Source organism: Taeniopygia guttata, chromosome 1A (genome assembly GCF_048771995.1).
Source record: "Taeniopygia guttata chromosome 1A, bTaeGut7.mat, whole genome shotgun sequence".
Taxonomy (NCBI): domain Eukaryota; kingdom Metazoa; phylum Chordata; class Aves; order Passeriformes; family Estrildidae; genus Taeniopygia; species Taeniopygia guttata.
This window is the reverse complement of record NC_133025.1, coordinates 53842055-53866372: the sequence shown is the minus strand read 5'-3', so window position 1 is coordinate 53866372 and position 24318 is coordinate 53842055. Positions and strand designations below refer to the sequence as shown.

Genomic DNA, 24318 nt, shown 5'->3' with positions numbered 1-24318 from the left:
CCTAAAACAGCAGTTTGCAATTTGCTAAAAATAACAGAATTGTTGGGAACTACTTGTAAATAGGGCAAAATAGCTTTGTGATTTTTCAATAACCACACACGAGAAATCATGTAATCGCCTAGAACTTACAGTACTGTGAATATAGTAACACAAGTAGCCCAGTTTGGGGGGCTTCCGCAACGTTTATCTTAAATCTGCTGTTGTAATTATAAGGTGATTACCCCTCCTTTCTAGTAGTAATCTTCAAATTTCTCTTGATAACAATTTAAATGACACTGAGAAAGAGAGAATTCAACTTTATTAGTTCTGCCATACTTAACTTCTGACTTTTTATTTTTCCTCAATTATGAGTATATTATAAATAACACCAGCTGGCCAGCAACATGCTCTCACGGGTTATGATGTCATTCAAATCCCTCAACTGTGTTAGTGGCTTGCAATGTGCTCCAAGCCAGCTGTTTTTCTATTTATAATGTATGCTTGCATTTCAATACTTAGCTATGGAGAATAAAGTTGTGATGTTGTTTTATAGACACAATTTATACTTGTTACCCTTTGGGTTTGGAAGATGACATTTAAAAGTAGAGGACTAAACAAGGCTGCAGCTCCAGAGACCAAACACATGTCACAAGCAGTGCATGATTTCCATAAAAGATGTTTCAGAACACTGCATTTTGTCCCTGTCTGCTTCCACTAAGTGAGGGTTGCATGCTGAGGTGCTAGCTGTACTTTATTATTGAAAATAACAATTGAGATCATGTTGGCCTGGATCTGTTGTCAGTTTTCAGATCCATCTTGAACTATAGGGTGCTTGCCAGGCAGAAAGGGCATATTTAGTTATTTGTATCCTCTATGAATGGCTAATACTCTGCTCTGTGCAGTTTTAAACAGTGTATGGTTAGCTAAGCTGATTAATCTTTGGAAGGGATTTCTTCTAATGTGCCATAACGGCAGAAGCACAGGGGGCTTTGAGGTAAGTTTGCTTAGTGCAGATAGTACTAATATTTCAAGTATTCTGATACACATTTGTACTGCAGGTGCTGTGTTTTAATGTTCTGCTCTGTTTTATTCTCTCCTCTGCATTTCAGAGGTCACTGAACGGTGGCACCATCCTTGATGAAGCCTGCTGCAACTCACAGGACATGTATCACTTACTCCACTAGCTCAGAGAAGAGTGTGGGAAGACAAATTAGAAAGCTCTGATAATTATTACCTTTTTTTTTTTTTTTTTTTTTTTCCCTTTTTTGCTTTTTGCAGTACTACAGATGGGTGCATCACACTTCTGCCTTTTTCTTCCTAAGTAAGAGAAGGAATACACTCCTTCATAACCTCCCTGCTGCCCGGGCTTCAAATGCTCTTCTCACTCCTCACTGCTTGCTTTCTCCTAGGTTTCAGCAAGCCTCTCTCAGTCATGAGAGCAGCAAGAAGCAGAAGATTCAGCTTTGGGCTGTCAGGGCAATCAGAGAATCACAGCATCTCTAAACAACTGGTAATGCTGGTTCCTTCCACAGAGCTATTCTCAACGCACCTGACCAGCCTAAGGTTCTGTTGCACTTCTTTCTTTTGGTTCTTGTTTTAAAGTGGTATTGTGAAAAGGCAGGAAAACAGAAGAGATTCAAGGAAGGTTTCCATTAGGGATTTTTAGACTTAGTGCAGTGCTTTTCTTCACAAAGAAATGATTCCGTTTATTTTTTTAACAGAAAATTAAATATCCCTTAGATCATACTGATCTGGGGATCACTAGTTTCCTAAAATATAACTTCTGTGCTGGTGGTAGTATTCTAGTCAGTATAGCAGTCAGTTAACTATTGGAGATTGGTTCATTTCTTCCTTGTTAAATATAGTAACTTTTTAAACCACCTAGAATAAAGTACTGCATGACTGCACACTTACTTGTTTGTATATGTTCCCTTAAATAAAATGCATCTGTAAACTGCAGCATTTATGGCAGCTTTCAAAGTGTTTACAAAAGATTTACAGATCAAAAAAGTTTCTAATTGGAATGTGTGTACTTATTCTACATTATAAGGTAATAGCATATATATCCTTGCTTGGCTTCTTAAGTATAACCTTCAGAATTATAGTAGCCACAAAGATATATGAAATGTGTGAGAGATTAAATCAGGTATTTAACATGCCTAGACCCTCATATTTTGTATTTAATACTCCAATGATTTCACTAATATGCTCTAATGGTATAGATCAAGTGCCAGTTTTTCCAGGGACAGCTCTGCTTTACAGAAGATAGCAAATACACAATCATCCTGATTAATATATTGTCCCTACTTAAATCCTTTCTTAAAGGGTATGAGCATTGCCACAATGCCTAAAAACACCTGACCCAGTGTGCCTTTGTCTTGCATTGTTCTGTTAGACCACTCTTAACAAATGCAATTATTTGCTGCTGTTGTTTGGTTTTTTACACTGGAATTACAAGTGTTCTGATAGAATACCAAGACAGAAGCACTCTAGTAGATAGAACCATCGTAATAGATATCACCACTATAACAGATATCACTGAGAGGGTGATAGGGCATGGTTTAAGAGAGGGTGGAAGAAGGCAATAAACACAGTGGCTGGCAAACAGGTGCTCTTCATTATGTAAAATGGCCAAGACAAGTTTGTCTTTGCAGGAAGAGATGAAGGGGAGTATTTTATTAATATGGAATTCTGTGTTGAAGTTAGTGATTAGTGAAGTATATGGTGGAAAATTCCTTTCATAAAATTAAAAGTTGGGAAGTAAAAAAAAAAAAAAAAATTTGCTAATTGATTTGAGTTAAAGATCTCTTTAAAAAAAAACCAAACAAACCTCAAACACCTTTTATAATGATGACCTAAGAAGCATCATCACTAGATGAAATGCAAATAACAAGTTTGATGGGAAGGATGAGGGCATGCAGACTGAGCTGTCATGGCTTTGTCAGTATTGAAGAGACACCAAGGAGAAAGCTGTGCCGTGAAAAACGTTTCTCATTAGAGCAACACAGGGAGAGTGCAAGCTTCATGATTAAGTTTTAGAGAGGGTCACGTAAATTGAAATCCATCATGTTTGCTGGTCAAGAAAAGCATAAGTGTTTCAGGAGCAGGTTGGATGTGTGAGAAAGTCCAGCATTATGGCTTATAGGCAGGAGTGGTAAAAAAAAATATGTTAGTAACAGCTCAAAATTAATCCATGGACTTGTAAACTGATGGTGTATGGTGAAAATGCTGTGATGAATAAGACAAAATTACTTCCAAATTTTAATGTATAACATTAATTAAATTAGCTACTGTTTTGATAGCTTTATGTTAACATGGGGTTTTCTTTGGTTTCTGAAACAAAAGTGCTGAGAGTAATACAAAGCCAAATATTGATCTTATTTTCCTACTCAAATGAAATATACATCAACTATTAGATATAAATGTTCACAATTTGAACAGTTAAAAAAAATTATATTATGGAAGTTACACACTAATTGTCTCATGAGATGAGCTATAGTTATGACTGTAAAACAAAAATACAAAATATGAAAATTAATATTAAATATAACACAATATAAATATAAACAAAATAAAAAAGCTCAAACAAAATGCGTTTCAACATTTTTGAAAGCATTTTTTTAGATTTTTTTTAATTTCTGCTTTGTGGAAAATTTTGAAATAGTTTGTTCTGATTCAGAATAATCAAAATACCAGCATTTTCCATTAAACTGGAAATTCCCAGTTTTAGCTGTTTGTAGTCTTGCTCTCACTTTCCCAATATTAAGTCCTAAATAGGTCATCTTTGCTCAAAAAATTTGCTTACTTTCTTATTCCTAAAAGCAGCAAAAAAGTCAGAATTAGGAAAGAGAGAAATTTAGGAGATATGATTGCATAAGCTCTGTCCTTGCATTCATAGAAAGAAGGTAAAATAAGTGGGAATTGGGATGGGCAACCATTAACATACAATGTGTATGAAGGGTGATTTCTACGATTCATTTAAGTGCTTCTGTCACATAAAGAAGAATGCATAACCTTAGATATTCCCTTAATTTCCTAGACTGTTTCTTCCACATTTAGGAGGAATGTACAGACATATTGATTTTTTTCCTGAGTCATCATTAGCATCAAGGCTAAATCTGGGCTCGTAGATTTTTATAAAAAAGAGTCTAGCACATATGTTTAATGGTATTTTGCTTTTTCTGTGAGACACATGAATGCCAATGACTATGTGTGGGGTTTTTTTTAATTGATGACTTGAAAAACTGTAAAGAAAACTGAATACTGCAAATTTTATTACAAGCACGTTGTGTATGTCCATACAAAGCAAACACTCTAAGAAAATGGAAAAAATGTCCATCTATTTTATATTGGCCTGAAGAGTACTTGCGTGAGTTAGACACTTCAGAAACTACTCCTTATTCTACTTAAAAGCAAACTCTTTTTGGAAATGAAATAAGATGTCTCTAAACAACAACAACAAAAAAAAAAAAAAAAAAAAACAAAACAAAAAAAACCCCAAAAAAACAAACATCTAATTTGACCATTTTAAATGTATTTAATGTGCAATTAATCTGGTGCTTATTATATGTCTTAAAACTATTTCTTCTGGGTTCATTTCTCTTCACTCTCATGATTTAGTACCCAGAAGGGGCTTATCCCATTAAATTTATACAGTGTGTTGTGGACTGAAGCCAATATGTTCTGCACGTTCAAATACTGAGCTCTGTCACTGACATTTTTGTGTATCTTTTCTTCAAACAGAAGTTACAGATAAATCAATCACCTCTAGTTTGGCTTATTGATATAGTGATGCTCTGGTTTATTTTGAACAAAACATTAAAAGCTAATGGAAAAAAAATTCACCCAGACCCATAAACCTAATTAATTCTAATTCTCAGATTTTGGTGAACTATGCTTTCATCAAGAAACTACTGAATAATTTAAATACTAAAAAGAGCCCACAGAAGGACAAAGATACTCCAAATAAAAGCTATATTGACTCTGATGCATGAGTGCTTCTCTGTAACAGACTTCACTTTCGTTTTGAACAGAATTGTCTGAATAAATGACCAATTCTGATGTCCTTTCCCTATTTTCATCCTATAATATGAAGTACGTTGAACTAGAGCAGAATGATCTTAAGTCGTGCATTGACTTTATGGTTCTGAGCAATATCTGCTTAGTAAGCTTGATGTATTTTACACCCTTTATTTTTAACTGCTTTGCTTTGATAATTTTATTTTGCCATTGGATGTGGTTTTAGGTTTTCTGAAAGGTGATGGCAGCTTAGGCCATTGAGACCAATTTTGCAAACTTCTGGTTCTGGGCTTCAGAGCATCCTGTATGTAAATGAATTAAAACATAAATGCACCTTTGATCTCTAACAGATCTTAAATATGGTTACATTTAACTTGGCTCTTATTATAATTTCTACCTTTGAATTCTACCTTTTAACCATTTGAGTAGTTTCTCCAACCAGTTCCATGTTTTTCTCTGTGAGATAGGAATAATAGTTACTTCAGGTACTTTGAGACTCATAGAGGGAAAGCAGAGTAAGCTATATTGTGTATTTTTTGGAAAACGTTATCATGGCTGAAAGAACACCTCTGTATGTTTATAGGAAGTGACAAGCTACTGTGTTAGCCTTGCACATATTATGTCTCTGTCATCTTCCAAATGTGTTAAGCACAGCTGGAAGAATTCCCAACAGATGCTTCCTTTTACTTATTTTCTTATTTTTTTGCCATTACACCATTCACAAGTGTTCTTGTCAAAGACCTACTTCACGAAACTTTTTCTGGAATGATTGTTGTACAATACGAGTACAACCAGGTATGATAAAAGTTTATGCTTCACTACTATGCTGCTTAAAAAAGCAAGGCTGTTATCTGAACTTAAGTAAAAGAGGAGTAATATCTCTAAAAACAGTGAAATGTAACTGGAAAGGGAATTGCATCCCAAGAAGTGGCAGACACCAATGCCCAGCTTATGTATTGCTTAGGATGTAAGGGAACAATTGTTAACTAATCCTTAGTCTAAATATGGACATATGACTGGTTTATAGAATTAGGTTCTGGTTTTACAAACAGACTCATGAGCATGACATGTTTTCGAGTCTCTGAACCTGCCTATAAGTTGAACCATGTCCCTGTGCAGAAAAAAAAATCCCTTTCTGGCAAGGTTACTGGTTGGGGTATTTTTCAGTGGTAATGAGCATCTGCAGCACTAACTGGACTTTTTTGGTGCTAGTAGGTGGTAACTACCCTTTAAGATTGGTAAGATCATTTTGATCCTATGCATGGTTTGTGTGATAGTTCAACTTCTTTTCTTTCTGTGTTATGTAGAATTTTAGATTAAAAAAAAAAAAAAACAAAGTAAAAAATCATGTACATAAAGGTTTTGTTATATGAAAAAGAGAAGAAAGTAAGAACACGTGTTTTAACTTTGTTAAAGAAGGTCAAGTCCTGTGAGGAGTATCATGGGCTAGAAGTTTAAATGATGAAGAGAAATAAATCATAAGATATTTTCTTTCGTTGTTTGGAATTTTAGCTTTCCTCACAAAAGATTAAGAGAAGGAGAGCACATTTACTTCGTATTCTGTGTTATCTGTTTAAACAGGACTTTCCTGTTTCTATGTCTACTTTATAGCTCTCATATTTCAGTTTCCTAAATCTTTATTTTTCTAGCTTTTTTTTTGTTTGTTTGTTACATAGGATATTTCCTACATCAAAGATTATTATTGCTTCTTTAAAAAATGTTACTTTTTAAAAACTTTTTTTATGGGCAAGAGCATCAGCTTTATGGTAAAAAACTGAATATTGGTGCAGTTTTGAGATCATCACACATTATCAATGTTTCAAAACACTGAGATTTGAAAAGCCTAGGTAGGCTGTGTAGCAAATTTTATCAGTGGAGCAAAAATCTTTGCTTAGTATCTTTGCTTAAAATCTTTGATTTTGAAGTTTCTCATTCTTTATAAGTTTCTATTTCCATTCTTTTTTTTCCATTTGACATTAAAGAAAGTGTATATGCAAGCACAGTATCTACCTATATTTTGCTTGCATTTATTTGGGAATTTTTCATACTTTTCTGTCTTCTGGTGAATGATTCATGTTTTAACAGACCTTTTTTTTTTTTTTTTTTATGGCTTTAGTCATTGTAGTGGATTTATATGGGACGAGGTCATTCAGAATCACAGATCTGAGCCAGATCAGCTGTGAACACAAGATCACATTTCAGCTAATAAGGCAGAGCAGAATTCAGCACTGATGTGGTTTTGTGCTGGTTGCAGAAAGAGGTGTGGTATTTCATTCTTCATTGCAGTATAGGGGTGAAGGTAATTGTTATGTGAGCTGGCATAAAGAGTGCAGGTACAGAATTAACCTGTCAAAACTCCAGCAAATTTTAACAGGCACACTGAGTTATGTTTGAAGCTTTGTGTCGTGTATGCTTGGAATATTTTTATCTAGTATTAGAAGCCCTAAAATTCGGTACTAATAATTGAACCATGGACTCTAGCAAGATTGGAACATATTGGCTTGGAATCAGGTGATTTTTTTAAATTCTAGAAATATTTTTGATACTCTTTTTAGAAGATTACATTATTCTGATAAGTGCATTAAGTTTATTTCTTTTATTCTAATATTTACTGATAATTTTTATCATATTCTTCTACTCTTATTCCAGAAACATTGTTTACAGGGAAACAAAGTGTATGCTATGTGCTTTTCTGTCTGCTTTTTTGTGATAGCTATACATTATTCTAGTCTATTGCAATATGTGTAAACTTGCTGTTCTGTTCATTGCTGGAAAAACATTTGCCTATTTTTCCAGTATTTCTTCCATCATAAGAATCCATAACATTGTTACTGTATAAAAATAACCTCCCTTTCACTTGAAATTTAATAATGGGATATTATGGTTGAAAAACAGAGTGCGGGATATGATAAGAAGATGCAGTTGCACCTGAATCCTTTCATCAGCCCCCACTGCACATTCAGCTTTTTTCCTGAATGAAAACTGAATGTTTTTGGAAATACTCTGTTTCTTGGTAATAGGACAAAAAGTATGGACTTGAGGCTACCTGAATGAGCACATATTTGGCATCTCCAAGACCACTTTCCAGGCTTGCAAAACATCCTTCTGAATACTAAGCATATAATTTCTCGGTCTTTGTGCATTGAACTCACTTCTTTTCTTCACACTTTACTCCTCCTGCCATGAAAATGGTATCTCATTGCTATTTAGTAAAATTATTATTACTTCCCTGTGTGTGCACACAGCATGTAGTGCCCAAAGACTGGAAAACCAGTATTTAGTTCAGTGCCAAACTTACCAGCAATGTTGAGTTTGGGGGCTGTGCCTACACTCTACTGGGCAGACAACCCAGTCACCATCTTTTTTTGGATATCACAGCAGGAAGGTCCACAACGTGGTCAGGTCTTGACTGGAGGCTCAAAATGCACATCTCTGCTGGGGAACTCAGAAGCCCTTCTCAGTTTCACTGTCCTTATGTTGTCACAGGAAACTCACTGACTAAAGATTGCCTGAGAAACAGCCTCCTGAGTTTTTATGTGTCTCAGTTTTCCTGGAGGCAACCATTTCGTGACCTTGCACATTAAAAAATCCAATGTGATCCAGAAGCATTGGTACAAATAACTTGTATGTTCTAACTACTACTGGGTTTTGGCTCTCAGTTGAGCTAAGGAGTAGAGCAATCTTCATTCCAAACACATGGAATGCTTTCATAGCTCAGCAAGCACATGGCCTTTGGCTATCTCACTACTATATGTGACAAACTAATCAGGGCATTCTCATGATACAGCTGGGAAGCTCTGTCAAGGAGGTTTGTCTCCTAAAAACAAATGGCTTAACCAACACTTCTATACTCCCTAAAGGTGTGAAGGCATAAACTGATGCCAAAAGCAGGTGTTAATGACAGGTACTAGTCATAATGACAGGTACTAGTCCCCCATATCATCCTTGTAGTTGCAGATGGCTGTTTTTCATTCTCTTTCCTGTCTTGCACTGGAACATCAAGCTGTGCATAGTGAGAAAAGAGCTGTCATGTACTACTTGGGCTTTATACAGGGAGATATTTTTAACATTCTGACATAATCAATTATAATGAAGTCTGTATTTGATTTTTTTTTTTGTCATGTCTGCCACTTTTTAAAAGGCATTGTTTGAATAACAGGTGAGACAGAATGGTTTGACGAAAAGGAAAAAAAGTGTTTTCTCTTCATTCATAGCGGTTGCTGGCTTCCTTACTACCCACAGAACTGTTAACATGCTTACATGTGAGCTTAAATACTATTCAGAGTTATATGGGTAGTGAAATCTGTCCTCAAAACAACTGCTTGAACTGGTAAGTAATCCTAATATTAATGAAAATGTTCTCAGAAACTTGTCTTACAATACAGTATTTTGAATATCCATATGTGTGCACGTCTGGCATGAGTTGACTGTGTGTTATAAGAACCAGCTGAAGTTCATGATGTAACCATGTTAACACTTTTTAATAGCTTTTTGAGAACACAACACAATTGTGTTAATGATAATCAGTTAAAGACTCTATTTGTTCCAGATGTTACTTTTCTAGGCAAAAAAAAAAAAAAAAAGTCTTCTATATCCCTGCTTAATATCAAGTAGTCAGAAAAGTCCTAATGTGAACCTAATCTCTTTCTTTAGATAACGTACTACTGAGCCATAGCTTGAATTGGATATGTGAATACAATTGTGAAAGAAACATAGATGCCTAGAAAAGCTTTTTATTTTTTTTTTTTCTGGCACGGATCTTTAGTTCCCAGTGGCCTAAAGTCCCACACCACAAAATCACTATAATTGGCATGGCTGGCAACTTCTTCTGTCATTGTCAAACAGATCTTTTACAGTAAATTTGTAGGAACTCTGAAATAGCTAATACCAGAAGTATCAAAAGAGAAAAAAGAAAGCAAACCACACACAGATTCAAGTATACCATTAAATGACTGATTTTTTATAAACTGTACTATTAAGTGACCTATATCAACAAAAAAAGACACATTTATTTATTAGTTGCTCACATTTCAAAGGGTCATCCAAGATAAACTTGACATTTAATGACTATTCAATGAGAAGGGTACATTTTACTAGACTTATAATAAATAGACATGTCCAGGCTTGTCACTAATGTTAAATAAACATTTATCTTAAAGAATATATCCTCAGGAAAGAATCTGCAAACTTGGAGGTGGGGAAACATTACACATGTAAACCTATGCTGCAGTAGTAGCTGGAAAATGTCTTTAGTTATTACAGTAGACTGCAAGAAATACCTTCTTCTAGGGCTTTCCATTCCTGCATGAAACAGGAATAGGTATGATGGCCCAGAAATGCTCCTGCGCCAGGACAAATGAAGTATGTTCACAATGGGCTCCAGATTCCTGCAGTTATGTACTTCTCTGCATTGCTCCAGAACATCCCTGCAATGAAGATATATGAGGCAGAGGACATAAATAAGACCACAATGAACATGTGACCACATGGAGTGACCACACGACTTTCAGCCATGCTGTTCACCTTCACAGGATGTCCTTGGCATGCAGTCAGCTCTTGTAAGGATACTTCCTCCTTTCTTTGCTCTACACCATAACACTCTGTCATCCTGTTTTTCATAAAGGAGCCTTCTCATTGCTGCCCTTCAACATTGCCATTGGCCTTTCTGTGACTGTGTGCTACTGGTCATGGCATTGAAGAGGAGAGAGGAAGGGAGCAGGAGGCTCCACGAAAGGAGCTGACCCTCCTGCCCAGAAGGAAAGCAGTATTGTTCTGCCCTGACACTAGTCATTCTTGGCCTGCTTTGCCAGTATCCCTGTCCTTCCCAATAAATTGACTACAAGGAATTTAGCTACAGAGAACAGGTGTCACACATCCGCTGAGATTTCCTCCAATTTAGTCAAAGAACAAAGGCATTGCCTGTGAAGCAGGTGGACTGGCAGTGTGGAGTGTGCTGTAAGCATCACTCAGGACTATAGAGCTCTTCAAAATGCCTGTGGGGAGAGACGGATTGCCACTGTTGATGCAAATACAGGGAAGACCTTGACCTTGATGGATACTCTTCTTGCAAGGTAAGGGAGATATACCATCTGTACCAACATATATTGGGCATTAGGCCAAAGTAACAGTCTCTTTTCAAACAGCAGAACCTTTTTTTTTTTTTTTTTTATCAAGCATAAAAGTCACTTCTGTTTCTCAATTCCACTTCTGTTTTACAATTTAAGATGATTTTATTAGCCTTACATAGATAAAAGAGCTGTAAAATATTGTAAAATCTGAAAGACAGGCCTTTTTTTCATCATTCGTTAAATACAGACACTTTTCCCCAAAAAGCATAGAATTATTTTTGCCAATACAGACAGAATCTATATGAAAAGGCTACCCATATTAATCACAGTCAAATTAAGCACTGACTTTTTTTAGAAGCACTATAACATGTTATGCCCTTGATGAGCTGCCTTATTTTGATGTTTTTATGTGTTAGCAAATTTTGCTGTTCAGGGAAAACCAGAAAATTGAAATACCAGTGACCAGGTTGGTTTTTTTTCCAAAGTATTTAAGAAAAAAAATTCATCCCCTAACATCCATATGTCTTTGTGAAAGAGAAATGGGCAAAGAGTGAGTGTCACTAGCCTTCCCTTTCATGCAGATTGTTGAGTTCTCCACTGAGTGTCCCTTAAAAAATATCTGTTATCACATTTTCTGCATGTGAGTGTGAACAGAATGTCCTGCATAGGGAAAAGTGGCCATGTAGACAGGAGAGATGTTCCACTGCCTTTACTGCATCCTCATGACTGTAGACCGGGATCTCTGATTCACTGAATTTCACCTCCCAGGGAATTATGTACTCCACTTCCTTTTGCTTGTCCCAGATGTTATGGTCACACCTTCTCTCCAAAGGGAAAAAATGCCTGCCAGGGAGTTTGGTCTGTTCAGTAGGGTTTAGGAAAGGACATATTTTATGTAGAGCTACAGGGGTTAAGCAGTCTGATATGAGATTATGGCAGGATGGGCTGTGCTGTGTTAGGCGTGATGTTTCAGAATACTGGGGTGGGCTGGCAGGAATGCAGATCATCTAAGCTGTCTAAGGAATTCAGAGCATGCTGGAAAAAAAATTCTCTTAAGGTTTATTTCTTGACATTAAAGCTGCAATGCTCTCAGTTTCACATAAAGGAGATGTGAAGTGCTAGACAATGTGGGCAGTCAGAGAGTCTGGTCTTGAGTGTGTTGCTGAAACTGTAACAAGGCAAACTGTAGCTGCAACACAGCAGTTGACTTGACTCGTTCTGGCCATAGCCCTGGCATGGGTGTTTTAACATGTGCCAAGCTGATTATAGTCTGCAGGAGACTATGTGCCAACTGAGAATTGCTGGAAGGCAGGCCAACATCAAAACAGTTAGAGGGTAAACTGCTTGTTGACTTTGTGAGTGACTTCTGGGAAGAGGGGCAGCCTCTGGCAGCCTCTGAAATTGCTGAGAATGGAAGGAAGTAGTGTCCTCTCAGAAATGCAGTTTGGGGTGGTTATGAGAAAAAATAACCCTTGAGCTTCTTTGAGACAAGAGTTGTGGGAAAGATAAAATGAGTACATGGACTCAGTGTGGGGGAAGGGAATAAAGAAACTTGCTGGGTTTGTTAGGAAATTGGTTCGTTTTGCCTTGTTCACTCCAGTTCAGTCTGGAGGATTGGGACCCTGTATCAGCCAGTGAAGTCAGGAGGGTTTGGAAAAACATTGGGTCCTTATTTGCCACAAAAGCCAAAAAGAGAATGCATATAAGTACAGACTTTTAATAGAAATGGGTACACATCATGCAGATACCCTTGCGCTTTACTCTTTCTGCTGGTAATAGATTGACCAACACCCCTCAGTTTATCCTTGCCAGTTTTCTTAATAGGGACTGAAATTCATAAGTCATGGCTGTGTTTCTTGGCTTTGGTCTGTGATTAAAATCATTGCAGATGGAACAGGAGTGGATAGGTAATCTTGTGGTACTTAAATCCAGGCATTTATTAATGATAAATTGCATTTAGTTCATTAGATCAATCCTTCTGAGCACTTTTTTCTTCTGCCCTCAATTCCCTGTATTGCTAGAACCAAAGGGAGTTGTAGTGTCTGCATGTTTTTAAAATAAACAGAAAAATCCTTGATGGTGCTGGACTAGATGTTCCTGATAACATGTTGCCAACAGAAAAGTTCTCATCCTTGAAGAAAGTTTTTCAAGTGGTCATGACACTCTCAGTCGCGTAAGCCTCTCTTCAGAACAGACATTCGGTGCCCTCAAATGACTCTTCAGACTTGGCTCAGAAGCAGGCTGACACAAAAGGGGCTAATTAACACACACATTTTCATGTGGAGGAATCTGGTTTCCAAACAGATTTTTACCAGTAATATAGCTGACAAGCTGAATCTACTAGGACTGTTTCTTCCGTCCAATTTGAATGAAAATGGGAACAAGGGATAGGAGAAAGAGACATTTCATTCCAGTGACGGTACAGACATGATGAATTTCTTTGAGCCCAACTTCTGTCATGTTATATTTCTTCTTAAATGGAGCAATGCACAAAATATAAGAGGCAACAAATTAAAATACAGATGTTGCATGTGCTATTTACATATCCAGAGAAAATGTGGGTATGAACATTTCAGGAGTATGTATGCATTTATGGAGAAGATACAGAACAGGGGTAAAAAAGTGGTTCTACATTATAGCACTGACACATTATAAACTCAATTTTTCACTTCTGCTATAGACTTCAGATCCTGTAATTCCCTTATAATGGTTGCAGCAGTATAGCCCTACTCTGCACAAAATATTTTAAGACTGTCTGTGTGTCTGTCCAGACAATTGTGACAGGACTTTGAGGCAAAAGAGTGCAATTAGCAGAACCCAAAATTCAAACACATCCTCTACTCCCTCACACTCCCCCAGCACCACTTAGGAGAACACATCCTTAATGTACAGGGCCTTGGGCTCTCCTACTTAATTCATGTTCTCTCTGTTCCATCTAGATTGATTCTGAATCAATTATTATTTTACTGTCACCTTTATGGGAAATTATACATATACCTCTCACCCATCATGGATAAAACTACCAAGTGTTGATAGCTAATTGCTCCACTGCCTGTAGCCATGTGTCTGGCAGTGCATTGTAGTGGCTTCTACTAAAGGGCTCTGGAGATACTGAGAGATTTTCACATGTTTTGGTGAAACTCACAAGGAGTCCATTGAACATTGTGCCCTTTGGATTAAGATTAAAGAAATTACTTTTTTGTCAGTTTATCAAAGGAAAATTAAAGTTCCTTAGACATCAGTTACATTGAATCTGAGCCTTTAATCATACTGACAAGAAAAGATAGAGAATTTGAGCTAAAGAATGTGTTCATAGCCTTAATGTTGGATGGTTGGTATTTAACTCTGTGTAAACTACTGATTTTTACTGGGAAGAATTTTAACTCACTCAGGTTATGTACTTCTGTATAATTTCAGTTTAAAGTATTCTATATCACTCTATCCATTCATCCCATATGGTAGACTGGATCACTCCAAAGACTATTAGATAAAATTCTGGAAATGGTTCATTCACAAACCTGTTTGGTTTGCATCCAGCAATACAAGGAACTCAAGCAGCAGTTTGGGGGGGTGGGGGGGGAATTGTGATTTTCAATGACACTGCCTGGGCAGTCTTTATTCCATGTGAAACTCTATTTGCAATATTACCAAATACTAATATACTGAAATCTGTTATTAATGGGTGCTGGACCAAATCCCAGAAAAACCTTTAGGAAATGCTTAATGAAAAAAAGTGTTGACTTGAGGCTTATCTTTGAGAAAAGAAGAGAATGCTAAGTGGAAATTATATATAAACAGAAAATGACCTGGTTAATACATGAATTACTATGCAGTTATTTCAGATTACAGGCTTTTTCATGTCTGACCAATAGAAAAACGTACAAACAAGTTATAATTCCAGAAAGAAAGCCTCCTGGACAAACAGCTGGGGGTAATTACGAGACCATGACCAAGCCATCAACAGTGTAGGTGTTACTTTCAGTTTGGAGCCAAAGGGAAAAGGAGGCAGTTAAAAAAGTGCCCTGGGGAGGAGTAGGATGGAACTGTAAATACAATAACAAAGAGGGGCCACTTTAAAAAATAGTAGTAGCAGTAAAGACCATAAAATTAATAAAAAATATACATGTTCAAAAGAAAAACATGATTTTTAGAAGCAGAAAAGTGGAGAAATAGCTTAGGAGTTGTCCAAACTCAAGTTGAATCAGATGTAACAATCCCCCTGCCCCCCAGCAAGACCTAAATAAAAGATGTGTCTAATTTTTTTTTCTACTCTTCCTAGAGTGGGTTTGGGACACTCCTTTCCCCCTATAGTTCCCTTTTTTCTCCTTCTATATAATTTGCAGTGCACCACAAGTTTTTGATTCCCCTGTGTTATGTGCTATTCTTCACTTTTATTGGTGTGCACTTTCTTGGATTGTCTGCATACTTTAGCATTATTTCTTTTCACTGCTATTTATTCACTCTACAATACTGAGGATTTGCAATAATGATTTCAGGTGGAATGAGGTATACAAGTGACTTTTTTTAAAAAAGCTTTGCTTCTAATTAAACTTTTTTTTTTTGTGAGGGATATCCAATCATTGAATGTCACGGGTGTAACTTCTGCCATGTAACATGAATAGGTATTCAATGAAAGTCTAACACTGTGGACAGATATGTTTTGGACAGATATAGTCATCTACTTTACTTTTCTCATGACCTTTACTCAACAGAACGGAGTTAGATTTAGTATTGCTAAATGAGAGGACTGGAATTGCCCATTCTACAGTGATGTAAGATGCAGAAAGAGATTTATCATTGCTGTTGATCCAGAAAGAGTAATTTTTCTTTCTGAACCCTTAAAAATGTAAGCAAGGCCCTGGAGGACCAAGGAAAACAATTACAACAGAAGGTCAGTACACATTCATAGAGAAAATAGGTAATGAGAATCAAAGAAGCTAAGTCCTGTCACTAAGTCTCATCTGAAACACCTGGTGCAAGCAGATAAGTAGCTCCCTAGTTTTGTTACATCTTGATTAAAGTACAGCTGAATTTTGGTTGATTTTGAATTATAGACTTCCTGCTATGTGTTCTACCTTCAAACTAGTTCATTTTTTTTTTCCATTTCATAAATTCCCTGTTCAGATTTTGTAGCTTGCTTCTTGATTTTGGACCTACTGGTTAGCACTCTAAAATACTGGTTTATAATTTGATTGACACTAGGAGACATCAGGTACACCATGTGTAGGTTTTGAGCATTTTTTTTAGCCTAAATTCTTGTAGGAAGCACCATACAAACACCAGAAAATCTTTTTACAAAAAGGCTTGAAGGCTGTTGAAAGAAAATGTTGAACTACAAGAAAAAAAAAAATTTAAAAAAGTGTAACTTTAACTTGTTATGTTGGTGTGGACTGAGAGTGTATTCCACTGTTTGGGAGGTGTCAAGTAGAGCATGCTATCTTAACCACAGCCCTTTATAGTGGCTGAGTTCTAAACTTGACTCAAGTGCATGTTTAGCCAGATGTCACTTGCGATTACAGGAATCTGGACTGGCTTTCAACTAAACCACAAACCTGGATGAATGAATGTTGTTCCAGATGCATTATCTCATAATCCTAAAGAAAATAACATCTCAGATGAAAGGACTATAGAACTTTCCTTTGTATGAGCTTTGAAAGCTAAGGCTAATCCTGAGATCATTGAAAAGGTTTAACCTACCACTGCATGAAATTTTAGTCAAACAGAACTTAAGAGCTCTAATACTTTTAGAATCCCTTCTAATTAGTAAAAGAATATTCAAAATTAATTGAACTGGAAGCAATGATCTTGAAACGTACAACAATTTCTCACTTTAAAACATTTCAAGGCATTTTTTATGTTTGTTACCTTACACTGTGCCAGTAACATCTTGATCATGAATGGAATATGCTTCATCGTGGGGAGCTCTTTACATGTGCTGTTATGCAGAAAGGTCCCAGAGATAATAAAATTCCATAATCATAGCATCTTTTAGGTTGGAGAAGATCTTTAAAGTCATTGAGTCCAACCATTAACCCACTGTCAAGTCAACATTTGTTGACATAAAGATTTGCATTGAATATCTGGAGAAAAGGGGACTGGGAGAAAGACAGCAAATGTTTTGGGGAGCTTCAATCAATCAACAGCTACTGTACTGTTGCCTTTTTGCCCAGTCTGGAAATGAAACTTGAGGAAACTTGAAACTTTTAGTAAGGAGATAGTATAAAAGAGGATCTTTAACGAAGGCCTTCAGAGGCAGTTACAGAAGGATGTCCACAAAAGCCCACCCCTACAGGGATGAGTACACATTTTTAGGTTTTAGAAAATTAGCATAATTGATAAAAAGCACCAATTAGAAGGACAAGTGGTGATGCAATTCCCCACCCCCACCCCAGGTCAAGCCCCTGCTCCGGAGCATTCCCTTCAGCATTATCTGTACTTTGTCCATGAGAATGTATCTCAAACACTTGGTTCCCAGGAAGAACCAAGATAGCACTTGGGCTTTGTACCTCCCAGGGCTTGGAGCTATGGAATTTGTTCTGTCTTTCTGCTAAGGAAAGGCCATGGAAAATTACTGGGAAAACTAGCCACTAATACAATGGGTGACAGAGTTACAAATATATTTGTGAAGAATACAGAGAACAATTAAAAGAGAAAAGGCAAAACCGAAACGGCATCAGTACATTTCTGATCGCATGACCATAATCGTGTGTCTATACATGATTAATGTTGTCAATCTTACTCTTCTGCTCTTCAGAAGACACTCCAGGTCACTAGTTTAGTTACTAGCTTTTGGCTTAAGACTTTGGATGAAATCTTCTCCCCCACAAAGTATTCCAGAAGACATGAAAATAAACAGGGCTTCCACACAGACATGCTAGACCTGTATGTTCAGTGCACAGCTGAAGGTTCACTGTAGTTAGTATTATGCTACCAACCTGGATTTCAAATCAAGTTATAGTGTGTTAACATGCTGTCTTCTGTCAGCTGAGCTATTGTAAATCTAAGTGGGTCTTCTTAGCCTCTAGCATGAGCAGAAATAAGTCTCAGTTTTAGTTGTTTATTATTGCAGACTGATCTAAGTCACAGTAATTTCCCATTGTTTCTGGCAGAGTGAACTGGCAAAGATCATGTGTTGTCCAATAATTTGTCAAGCAACTTGATGGTGTGTCTGAGTCTTTATTGAGAGCTATCTGAGATATTCTAAATAAATATATGCCTGGTAAAACTCACAGAGCAAGCTGATTTATATGCAGATGCAATTAACAAAATTAGGCCCATTTTCTCAGTGGTGGGACAATGTGTTAGATTACTGAAATAACATAATTAAAACAGGGAAAATAACATGTATTTTCCTAAAACACTGTGAGTATCTTTGGTTGATTCCTTTGGTGTGACCAGGAGTGGGTAAGAGTTTTTGAACTCCAGTTGCAGAAACAGCCAGAAAAGGAATGCATGTAGAGGTATGTGAAACAGTGACATGGGCTAAACATACAAGAATTGGAAATCAGTTATGCTGAAGATATTACTGTTAATATCTTAGATAAAAATATTTAGGTTTGCTCACAGTACATATACCTTTGAGATGCATGTATTAAGCTAATGATGAAGGATTAGGTATTAAATTAGGCAGCTCATTCATACATGTTTGTGCGGGAAAAAAATATATATATTCTCTTAGCTGGAATTTGACACCTTGTTATAAAGTATATGAGTGTATCTTTCTGATGCCAAATAGAAATCTCCAATAATAGTCTGCTGACATGATATTCAATTACTTCCTTTGCCTCTTTAACCTGCAGCAGCCAAGTAGGTCCCTTCTCATTGACTCTTTACATAGCTAATCCTTTCCCACCATGGACAATTTAAGATAAATCACACTTATTCAGTGAAATAAACTTTATTCTGCTTTCATTTCACAATTTATTAAACTCAGGTTACCAGGTTATTTAAACTCAGCTCTTATAATCTCCAGAAGAATAGGGAGAATAAGCAATTACTGTCATTGATAAGAATAGCTAGTGCAAGAGTCACCTGAAGTAGAATTAAATTCTTTACCTGTGCAACATAAATCAGAAAACACAGTTGTCATACAATTCAAGGTTTGTTTTCTACATATATGTGTAAGTTAGCTACAGGAATGCTTTGATAGTGTTTTCTAAATGCGGTGTAACACTGCCAAGGAAATAATAATTTAAGAGTGGTGAGGTAGCTGTTCAATGTCATTACAAGGCTGCTCTAAAAAAAACTTTGAAAAGTCATGGCTGCTGGGCAAAATTTTCAAGGACTGGCAGACAGCAAAAACACTCCTGTTTTCAAGAAGAATGAAAAAAAAAAGCAGCTGATATTGTTTATTTTGACTTTTATAAGACTTTCAACACTCCTATAATAGTTTCTATAATATCTGCATAGACAAACCAGTAAAGTTTGGATGACGTAGTGAGGTGGATTGGCTGAAGACTTACTGAACTGCTGGGATCAAAGGAAGCAGTGTGGAGCTGTACTGGAGGGTAGTCATGGTTTGTGTGCTCCAAGACTGGGATAGTGGAGCTAAAACTGTTAAAACATCTTCACTTATGATCTGGATAAAGGGGCAGAGTGCACACATAGCAAGTTCGTGGATGATGCAAAATTAGAATGATTAACACACTAAATGGTTGTGCTGCCTTTTAGAGAGACCTTGACAGGCTGGAGAAATGGGTAAACAGAAATCTCATGATTTATAACAAAGAGAAATGAAAAGTCCTGTGTGCATATGAAGCTTCATGGTTTAGAAATGGTGTTCTCTAACTTAATTCTTCCCACTGGATGCACTCCAGGGTACACATCTCTCATTTGCTCCTTGCAGTGGGCTGGAGAGGAGAATTGTAGGCACAAAAGGTAAAGATCATGGGCTGAGGTAAGAACAATTTATTGGAGGCAGCAATGAAATTAATAAACAAACAGTTACAGCAACAATACTAGTGACAGAGGGTAGAAGAAAAGAAAACATTGCTCACTGCAGCAATACCTGACCACAGACAAGTCCACATGGCTCCTGTTACCACATGCCCCCACGGCTCCCTCTGGCTCTCATAGGCTGTGTGGTAGCACACAGCTTCCTCTGCCATGCTTTACCCCACTGGAAGGAGCCCCTTCTCCCCAAAAGAGAGAACCTTCCCCACCTGGAGTGGTCCGGAATAACTTCTGGGTCCTGGTTATTCCCCTCTTGGCTACTGCAAAATACAGCCCTGTCCTGGCCAGAACCAGAACAAAGGAATAGCCCCATTCACCAACACTGGCTGGAGATCAACCAGTTGGAAATCAGCTTTCCAGAAAAGAACTTTGTGACCTGAGGATTCTGGTGGACAAATGGACCATGGGCTAAGATTCTGACCCTGTGGTCACAGGAAGGCCTGCCAAATTCTGGGCTGTATTAGCCAAATAATTTCCAGAAGATGGAGGGAAGTGGTCCTTTCCCTTTTCCCACTCTAGTTCTGGATTTCCCTATGTACAAAAAGGGTGCTGTTGTGCTTGTTCGTAAAGGGTATGAAGATGATTTAGGGACTGGAGCATCTGACATGGATGAGAGACAGAGAACTAGAATTGGTAAACATAAAGAGGTCTTAGAGGGATAATTTCAAAGTGGAAAAGGGGGAGAAGGAGCAAGAACAAAGTTGGATTCTTCTTGCTGGTATCCTGTTAAAAGATAGGAAGCCATGGAAACAAACTGAAACACAATATATTTAGGTAAAACATACAAGAGAGGTTTTCAGTGTGAGTGTGTTCAAATGCTGGAAGAAGTTGCCCATGGAGATTGCAGAGTCTCTGTTCTTGGAGACATTCAAACCCCCCATGGACAGAGTACCAAACAAGGAGATTTAGTTGACCCTACTCACACCAAAAGGGTAGTGTCTAAGGGGAGAACAGCTGATATTTTTAGAGGATTGATAGAAAATATCCAGAGGTTTTTTCATGTCCAAATGATTCTATCATTCTGTGATGATGTGACTTTCAAGAACTACATTTTCCATGCACTCTTCACAAACTTTGAAGCCTAGGATGTCAGTGTACCACTGTCATGACTTATGCGACCAAAACACAAAATCTGTCTGGTTAAGCAAAATGACCACAGAGCACAAGAATTTAACTTTGACCTTTTCCAACCTGAGGTTTTGACAACTTGGTTGTGCACACAGGTAGTAAAGAAGTATGGGCAGGACAGTTTTTGGAAGAAGCCCATTTTGTTTCCACTTATATAGAGCCTGTGGGAAAGTTTTGATAGTAGTCTTGGCATTCAGTTGTTTACAGGAAACCATATGCAGGACATGCAAAGCAAAAGTCTGAAACAGTTGAGCATTCTTCACTTTTCATGAGACTACATTCCTACAGAAAAAGTAAACCACACATATTGACTTATTAATAACATGGAGGATATTTTGCTTCTTAATAAATAAGACTTCTGCTAAAGAAACACCTCCCATTCCCTGTGAAATACCCTACAGGGTATTTCAGAAATTGATTAGAGCTATATTTCTAGTTCTCAGTATTAACTTATTTAGGATAACATTTTTTTTTCTTGTATGGAGACAAATAGCTGGGTAAAGCATACTATTATTACTAATTTGGCTCAAGTCACAATTATGATGTTCAAAACTAGACAGTACTTCTACAAATATCTTGCTTTTTTTGCTGACTGACATTTTATATGTTTTAACTTTCAGCAGTAAATGTGTCACTCATCCAGAAGCTTTATCCAAAAGTCATAGTTGGCACACACAGCATTATACCAAATAATACCAAATAATGAAGAAGAATGAAGACTGATTATTAATGCAAAATGGCTTGAATAAGCGAATTAATAGAATGACAAAAATAGATTAAATAATTGAATCTCAGAAGGGATGTTAAAATGTATGTCTTACATAAATCAAAAATGAAGTGGGTACGACACAGAATGAATCATCCTGTGAATAAGAGGAAGATGAATTAAAATGTTATTTGCCAGTAGTAATAGATGGTACCACTCTGGTTCTGTCAATCTGCTACACAATAAAGATGGACCTGACACAGGAAGTCAGTAGGAGTTTGGCTTGGCTAAGGAAAGTAGCATAGCGCACTAGGAAAGTAATGAATTTAAATATGAAATATCTGTTGTGTTACACTACATTCTAATCCTGTCTCCAGTGAATCAACTAGCTAAATAATTATTAGCATCACTGAGAACAGGGAAGGACTTCCTCTTCTCTGCTACAAATTAATTTTCTTGTTAGGTGGAAAGTAAAATTTAAAATAATCTGCAAATAGCCCATAAAATGTTAATTTTTATCAAAATAATAAAATCTTAACAGAATTTTTTTAGTAATGTCTATCAGTGAAGGACAAGTAAGAAATAATGTTCATTTTAGAGTCAGTAGAAATTAAATTTTTATCGTATGGCAGAGGATACATTAAAGAAATGGCAAACCTATAGGACAAGAGTATTTTAAGAATTAGCATTTAAATAACATTACATTATCAAATCTTAATAATATTATCATTATCCAATGAGTTATATAAATAGGTATTACTATATTCAGCACTGAATATTTAATTATTGGATTAGAAAATGTAAGTTTAATATCAAATGGCATTTCCATATAAATTTCTATACATAAAATATCACAGATGAGGTTTGAAAGTTGCTATTGTTTTCAACCACGTCCAGATTGGATCAGTTTTTAAAAGCTTCCTTCTTTGCTCTACATATTAGACTGAAAAAAAAAAAAAAAACAATGACTGCTAGCTTATTGATTTTACTAATCTGGATTCTCAAGTTCTAGTTTGTCACTGCTAAAGGGAAAGTAAAAGAAGAAGAAATAGTGGCATGGTTTTACTGCACTAAGAGTAGAAAAAAAAATAGAGAAGTAAAAAGAGGCTAGAGAGACAGAGGGGAAATAAACTTGGCAAAAAATGTCCTGAAGTGCAGGAAGGTCAGAACAGGAGAGAAAGCTTGGAGGAGACAGATGTGCTTGGGAACAAAAAGGGTAAGTGCAATTTCTGGAGTAGAGTGAAGCCTTGGACTCATTAAAGCAGAGAAAACAATCAAGAAGGAGACTTTGGGGAGCAAAGAGAGCAATCACACCTTGGAAGGAAAAAGAGAAAGAAACTGGGAAGTGGGCCTGAAAGAGGAGAGCAGGGGAGAATTGAGAAATGAGGTTTTGGGAGAAGAGATAGGGCTTTGTTATGATGGAGTTAAGCAAAGAATATTGCTAAAGGCTCCAGCTCTCTGAAATGTCAGCCAAGGTGGCTGTCTGTAAATCTCCGGGTTTATTTATTTGTCTTGCCACAATATATAAAGGAATTTATTTAGTTAGTGAAACTCATTTTTCTTGCATTCTGCAAAGCCTATTCTCCCTTTGGTGTACATGCTAACGGGAGATTGTGGAATAAATCGATAGGAGAACAGATGTCTTTGAGAAGTTTTCCATTGGCAATTTATTCTTCCTATTTCAAATTTTTAAGAATATGCAAACTTTTGGAAAAGTTTGCAGAGGATATGCCTAATTCATGCAGGCTAGAAACTCAGAATTTTGTACTTAATTGTGAAATACAGAGGGCTGACAAATGGCTGGATGATATAAGCCTGAATCACTTAATCGCTAACATGGTTAGACTGTCAGTGATGCTATTCCACCAGAAAGTGCTCCCCTAGGTGAAAAACAGTTGTACACTTACTCCAAAGACTATCTTGGACAGTGAATTAAGTAGTCTGGGTGATTAAAGGATTCAGTGAATGCTGGAATAGATTAATTAGTCGTTGATTATGGTGTTCAGAGAAGTAAAGAAGTTATGAAAAAAAGAGAGAAGTTCTGTTAACTGTATAGTTCTTCCATTTAATGTATGAAGTTTCATTGAATTTATCCAATTATACAATCAGATATGTCACATTAGGAAAAGAGCCTGCTTCCTTTGCTCATAACAATTAGTATGTCACTTTTCATGGGGATACCTTAAGGCAGCAGAAGGCCTTGAAAAGTAATGTACTGTTCTTCACATAAAGATGAAGAGTAGGTAAGGAGTTTAAAAGCTTTTTTCAGTATTTTCCTTACTTATCACTGTATATCAGCACAATGCTTTGAAAAGTTTCCTTCCTTGTTTAATCTGATTGTTGGCTTACAACACTGAGCTGCAAACTGAGCTAAACCCCAATGATTTTGCAGTGCCTCATGTACTAATGCCCACATTTTGTCACAGGTTTCATAATTAGTTAAGTACATAAGAATGTGTTTGTACC

At 36.7% G+C, this 24318-nt stretch overlaps 1 long non-coding RNA gene across 1 annotated transcript in view; it reads left to right on the top strand.

The window, feature by feature from the left end:
• LOC121469120 (uncharacterized) overlaps positions 1-8903 on the top strand; it is a 76516-nt gene extending 67613 nt beyond the window's left edge. The window contains exon 5 of the long non-coding RNA XR_012053571.1: positions 1389-8903. This is a non-coding gene — a long non-coding RNA (uncharacterized lncRNA). The remainder of the gene's footprint in view (positions 1-1388) is intronic.
• The last annotated feature ends 15415 nt before the right edge of the window (positions 8904-24318 follow it).